The 6,561-nt window shown below is 32.7% G+C and overlaps 1 long non-coding RNA gene across 1 annotated transcript in view; it reads right to left on the reverse strand.

Moving 5' to 3' along the window:
- Window positions 1-1,568: 1,568 nt before the first annotated feature.
- Window positions 1,569-6,561, reverse strand: part of LOC116526836 — a 502,163-nt gene continuing 497,170 nt past the window's right edge. Inside the window, exon 4 of the long non-coding RNA XR_004258294.1 lies at window positions 1,569-1,698. This is a non-coding gene — a long non-coding RNA (uncharacterized LOC116526836). The remainder of the gene's footprint in view (window positions 1,699-6,561) is intronic.

Genomic DNA, 6,561 nt, shown 5'->3' on the forward strand with positions numbered 1-6,561 from the left:
TCTGGGCAAGAGAGCAAGACCCTATTTTTAAAAAAGCAACTTTATTTTACCAGTTTCCTCTTAACTTCTTTCATCAAAAGTATCTTACTTATTAATACTTTAACTTTTAAATTTTTTCTATTGTTCAAACTCCTGTTTATGTAAATACTATAAAAAAGGTTTCATATATCCCAATAACATGTCTTATTCAAATAATTAACTCACTCATATAGGTATTTAAATATGTGTAATTTTATGAATGATCAACAAAGGCAAGCTATAAATGAAGGAAATAATGGAAGGGAACAATTGATAAGCTAATATTTGTGTTTATTACCCATACTATTGTCCCTGAATCCCTAAATACTATTTTTTAAAGTACTTTGTTTGTTAAAGTAGTGTAAGCACATAATTAAAAAAAATTATTTATTTAAAGCCTAAAAACACTTACAATGAAAAACAACCTGCTGATGCCTCTGTATCTATTTCAACCCCAATTCTCAAAATTATCTTTTTAAAATTGTTTGTTTCTTCTGGCAGTTATTTCTTTTTATTTTTTCCAAATAACATTTCTAGTTTTATTCCAAATGCTCTAATAGATCGGCCATATATGATTCAAAAATTTTGTCAAAGGTACACCTACCAAACATATAGCTATTTAATGCTCCCCACCTTTCTTCTGTTCATAAATGGAGATCTTTTTACAGAACTCAATCCTCAAGGATCACAATAAACTTGTTGGTGCCTTGAGCTGGCGTTCTTTTGTGAACCTAGGAATTTCTTTCGCCTCTCTCTTGTTTATAGAGTATAAACCTCCCCATTTGCTTTGCAAAAGCTGGACCCAGAAAGAGGTAAATGTGCCACAGTTGATGCATAGATTTTTAATCAATCCTCCAGTTTTCAACAAGTAACTTACTCCAGACTTTTGGAGTGGCTTCTGCTTCTGCATCTGAAGTATCTCTCATTGAGATTACTCACAGAATATACCTTGTTCTCTACCATGTAGAAAATGGGTATTGCTGGATGACTCCCAATGAGAAATAGTATTCGAAGATTCTAACTTGCATTGTACTCAGATTTTTGATAAGTCTTTCTAACCAATCCCAGCCTTTTGCAGTACTTAATTTCTTCATGTGAGACTATAGCAGGCTCCGTGACACAATCAGCTTTAAACTCATTGGCATTCCACACTGCAGTCACACAGGTAATAACTTTGCTTCCTAAATCAGTTAACTGCTCTTCTACTTCCCTATTGTCTTCAAATTTTATTGAAACATCAGATCCACTGTGGCATTTCCTGCAGTTCTCTTGGTCCTTGGGAATATAAACTCTTTTATTTTATTATTACATTGAGAAGATGTAAATACATGAGGTGAACCTCCAATAATTAATTTAATTTCTAATTAAGTTTTAGGTGATAGTGGAAGAGATATTATACATGCCTGAGCTGTTGATTTTCAGCCTTATTTATTCCTGAAATTTGTTTTAATGCTATAGAAAACCAAGCTAATCAGTCTACAAATATGAAAAGAAAATGATTTCTACTCTTAAGCCTAGACTGAAGCTTGACATATACAATAGTCCATGCTTTCTTCCCCTGGAAACCATGTTGTCTTTCACTTAGTCTGTGTATCAAGCGGGGGCTGTATTCCAATAAAGAAAGCAAATGCAGCTCACTTTGATCAGTTGAGGTACCATAAAGAGAGGGGGAGGAAAATTCTAAGGAGGAGGATGAAGAAAACAGGTGTTCAGAGGAAAAAAATTCATACTTAGCTCACCTTTATCCCTAAAAGATGATACTACACTTTCCCCAATATATGTCTATCTTTATATTAAATGTATATCATTAAACTCCCTGTTTGTATATAGAGCTACAAATTTCACTTAAGCCTCACAGTATAAAGACATTTCTATTAAATCAAAAATAGCAATGAAATTATTTAGCTCTTATAATAAATTAGTTACAAAAATATATATTAACATCAAAAATGCTTAAGATTTTTTGTTGGTGACAGACAGTAAACTGCTGAAGAGTATTTACAGAATGACCTCATTTCTAAAAAATAAATGATAAATACAATAGATGATAGCATACCAACAGATAACTAACTGTAAATTAAGGTATTTAACTGTTTAGAATTTATTCCTTTGAAGAATAGGAATACAATAGACTTTGAGTTTTATGCTTCTATAATGTTACCATTTTCTTACAGTATATACATATAACTAGTTTAATGATAAAAATGTCATATTAATATAATATATGTCATTTGTCTAACATAATGCCAGGATTCAAAGAGATTATAAAGTAGAATAAAGTGCTGACTCCAATATCATATAACTTACATTATCAAAACAAGACATGTGATCACAAACCATACAATTACAGAAAAACGTATATGAATAATTATTAAAATAAGTGGTTTTATTTTAGTTCAATGAGACAAAATTCAGAGCAGGACAGAGAAGGAAAATGATTTACCTCAAGATGCATATTAATAGAGAAATTCTCTTTGAATAAGCCAACTAGAATTGCAGAGTATATTAGAGGCAGAAGTTATTTGGGCTACATGGACCCAAATACTTGGAGAAAAGTTGATATTAGCAAATTATTTTAAACCCCTTATTCTTAATCTGAAAATATTCAGATTAATGAATGAGATAGTGTAGGCATCATGTCCAATTGTGATTTACACAGAAAAAAAATATAAGTAGAGGAAAATTAACACTTGCCCAAGAAAATATGGAGGGCATGTGAGGACATTTTCCCCACCCTCCCTTGCTCACCCCTACTACCACCATGCTGCTTGAGATAGAGTTTAATCTCTATTAAGTATTTATTTTATTTAAGATACTGGTAAAGCAGCTGTAAAATGAACCCAAAAGTTATTGTGTATTATATAAGTCATAAATAAATATTTTTAATTTTTAAAAAGTCAGTTTTTCAGGTTTATGCTCTAAGGGTAATTGTGATTTGGGGAGCTTAGTTTCTTTCAGTTTATGGCTATGCAATTTCTCAGCATAAGTTTTCTAACTTGTGATCCAATATTTATGCTCTAGCTTCCAATGTCATAATCGTTGTTCAGTTAACAGATAAGGGAGACAAGGTAGAGAGTATACTAAACCATAATCAAGCAAAACCAGCAACCAAGTTGAGTAGTAGAACTCAACCTTGACAGCTCACTGAAGGGCATGTCACCAGGACAGTTCCATGTCCTATAAGCCCTTTTGGAAGCCAGTAAAGTGTAATTTCAAAACACCACAGGTGATTTCAATGTGCAGCCAATATTAAGTATTTTTTGAACTTAGGTGAACATGGGTCACCAAGAAAAAGGTGAAGCTGAATATAAAGAATACACATTCCCACTGAAGTAGAACTTGGAAACCCATGTGGGAAATTTAAATTTAAAGAATAATAAAGGGGTTTTAAGAAGGTTAAATTAGCAGGTAAAATATTTTCAAGAGCCTGAATCAAGAATTTTAATTATATGTATATAATGTATATCAAAAAATATATCTTTTTAAATTTTTTATTTGGTAAAGATAGGAGTTTTGCCATGTTGCCCAGGATGGTGTTGAACTCTTGGACTTGAGAGATCTGTTCACCTTGGGCTCCCAAAGTGCTGAGATTTCAGGCATGAGCTATTAAGCCTGGTCTGTTGAATTTTAAAATTTAATACACAAAGTGGAAGTTGTGGGTATCTACTAAGAACCAATTTAATCTACTGGAATTTCTTGTTGAAGGAATACCTTAATATTCGTAACAAAACTGAAAAGATATGAAAAAATGAGCAAAAGATAGCATCTTGATGTACATTTACATGAGTTGTAACATGGAGCACATAGGCTTTCCATCATACAGAAAATAAGAGAGAAAAATTAGCTCAATTAGTAGAGAAAATGTTCATTATGTAAATAAGTAATTTACTCTGCAGCCTGAAGGGCTTCTTTAAGGCCTGGGAAAGATTAAAAGAAAAATGAAATTCAATATCAATATTGAATAATGAAATTAAAATTCAATATTAATAATTGTCAATAGTGAAATTCTTGAGTTCCAAGTTAAAGAAAATGATCTTATTAGCAGAGAACAAGTATCTTAATAGAGAAAGATAATTTAAACATAGACTTAGCCTTTACAAGAAGAATAAAAGTGAAGAGCAACGTATAAACTACTCAAAGTAAAGTGCAGATAACCAAAAATCTTCTTTCCAATTACAATATTTTCACCTGTCAGGGGAAAGGAAAGAATTTGTAGTTATGCAAGAATTCAAAAAGGGTAGCATCCATACAATTAATATAAGGAAACTTCTTGAAAAAAGTTATAACCAACAAATAAAGATTTTTTTTTTAAAAAAAGCAGGAATATGATGAGGATAACAATAATTAATAGTAGAAAATTATTATAAAATATGTGTATTATTAAATGTAATGCTATAAAGGAATTTCAAGTGTATGTATAGAACTAAAAGTTGAAAATGTTGAATGACAGCATGAGGGCCTCTGTAGATATCCTCCCTAGTGAAGCAATCATAACTGGAACAATTTGTCTACATATATGTTTTGTTATAGGTTTACATCTATATATAATATATGGATATAAAAGTGTTTGGAAATTTTGTCCTAATTTAGACTGGAGATAGGAGATAGAAACAGGAGGCCCAGCCTCTTCAATTCCTAATTGTAAAGACAGGTGATCTAATGATAAAGTTGGAGAGAGCTGGCCTCTTCAATTCCTGTGTGGTGACCTGGGATTCAATTTGTGCAGTAGAGGGCCTATTAGCAGGATTCCCTTTGTGCTCAATAAATTATGTTCCTCACCCTTCTATGTGTCCTTGAGTCTAATCTTTCCTGGTCATGTGACAAGAACCCGGTTTTAGCTGAACTAAGGAGAAAATTCTGCAACACTAAGGGCATACATCAAATGAAGAAACATTTGTTCAAGGAAATCCACTAAATCTCAGAAAGAGGAGTGAGAGTCTCTGGCACTTGAGCCACACCCATTTTTGCCTCCTACCCTCAGGTCAGTGTGACCAAAGCCTCACTCTGAGTGGGTATGGCTAAGAAGATAAGGCTTCTTCCCTCACCCTAAGTTCTCAGTCAAGGGCTGTGGAATCTCCCTGGAAAGGGCAAGACACTGGCATTTCTTATTCTTTCAAGCTCCATGTTCCATGTGAGTATAGTCCAGAGATTGTGAGCTCCATCCCTCTGCCTAAGAATACTGGAGCACTCATCACTCTTACCCCTAATTCCCCCACAGGTATGTTGCTCTACACCAGAAGAGGCAAGCCAAGAAAGACTAGTCCTACTGTTCTTGCCTGGCACCTGGCTGGTAAAGCATTGGTGTCACCCTAGGAAAAGGAACCTTCTGTCACTGATGTTTGTCTGATGATTAAGGATTCTCAAAAGCATAACTATAGGATTCTTTAAAATTTAAAAATAAATTGGAAACAAAATTAAACAAATTCCAGTGTATGTATTCCACATTCTCCTGACATAAAAAAAAAAAAAAGAATAGCTAAGGAAATCCTCCAAAAGCTTGGAAAAGAAAAAAATAACCAGAGAGAGATGGAATTAATAAACTACAAAACAAAGGCACAGCATAGAGGATTAAGAAAACTAGAGTTTCTTCCAAGAGATCCAAAAATTAATAAAATAAATAGCAAGAACAATCACAAAAAAGAGAAAGTAAACAAATAATTCATAAAAGGAATTAGAATATCCACCTAGTGGTGACAGATACTAAAGCACTAAAAATGCATATTACGAAGATATTTATGGCAATAAAATTGAAAATGTAAATGGAATAGCAATATCCTTGTAAAGTATTACTTATCAATACTGACAAATTAACAAATTAGACCTAAAAAACATGAATGAGCCTCACAAACACAATTCTGAGCGAAAGAAACCAGAAACAAAAATAATGCATACTGTTTAACTTCATTTTTGCATGTTTCAAAAATTCATCAAAGATAAACTATGTGTAAAACTCTAAAGGTAAACAAACACATTTGTGTTTGTTTGTTTTACCATATTACCATAATAGTCAGGCTAACAGTTCCCTTTTAAGAGGTAGGCAGGAACGTCATTTTGAGTCAGCATGAACAAGGTTTCTCTGGTTCTAACAGATTCTACTTGTGGATTTAGGTTTCAAGGATGTTATTATGTTATCTGTATGACTTTTTTCCCCAATTCTCAAAAGTATGTTCAATTTCACATTTAAAAAGATATTAATGCATATGTTACATCCTCACTATGGAATACAATGAGGTTGGAAGGAAAAAATTTGAAAAGTCACAGCAGATCTGGTGCAAATGAGAGAGTCCAAAATTCCTTTCTACTTTTTAGATAACAAGAGTGTACAACAGAAGTACTTTTTTTCAAATATCGTTTGCCCATATATGTGTTAGTCTGTTTCTGGAATAGTCATTCTGTTCTACTGATCTATTTTATGGAACATGACATGCTAACACATTGTCTTGTTTACTGCAGCTTTATAGTAACGGTTGATATGACATACTGTGAGTCCTCCAACTTGTTCCATGTTTTCAAAGTTGTTTTTGTTATTCTAGGTCCATCATA

The sequence above is a fragment of the Sapajus apella genome, unplaced genomic scaffold (genome assembly GCF_009761245.1).
Source record: "Sapajus apella isolate SASKATOON/1434 unplaced genomic scaffold, GSC_monkey_1.0 scaffold52, whole genome shotgun sequence".
Lineage (NCBI taxonomy): Eukaryota > Metazoa > Chordata > Mammalia > Primates > Cebidae > Sapajus > Sapajus apella.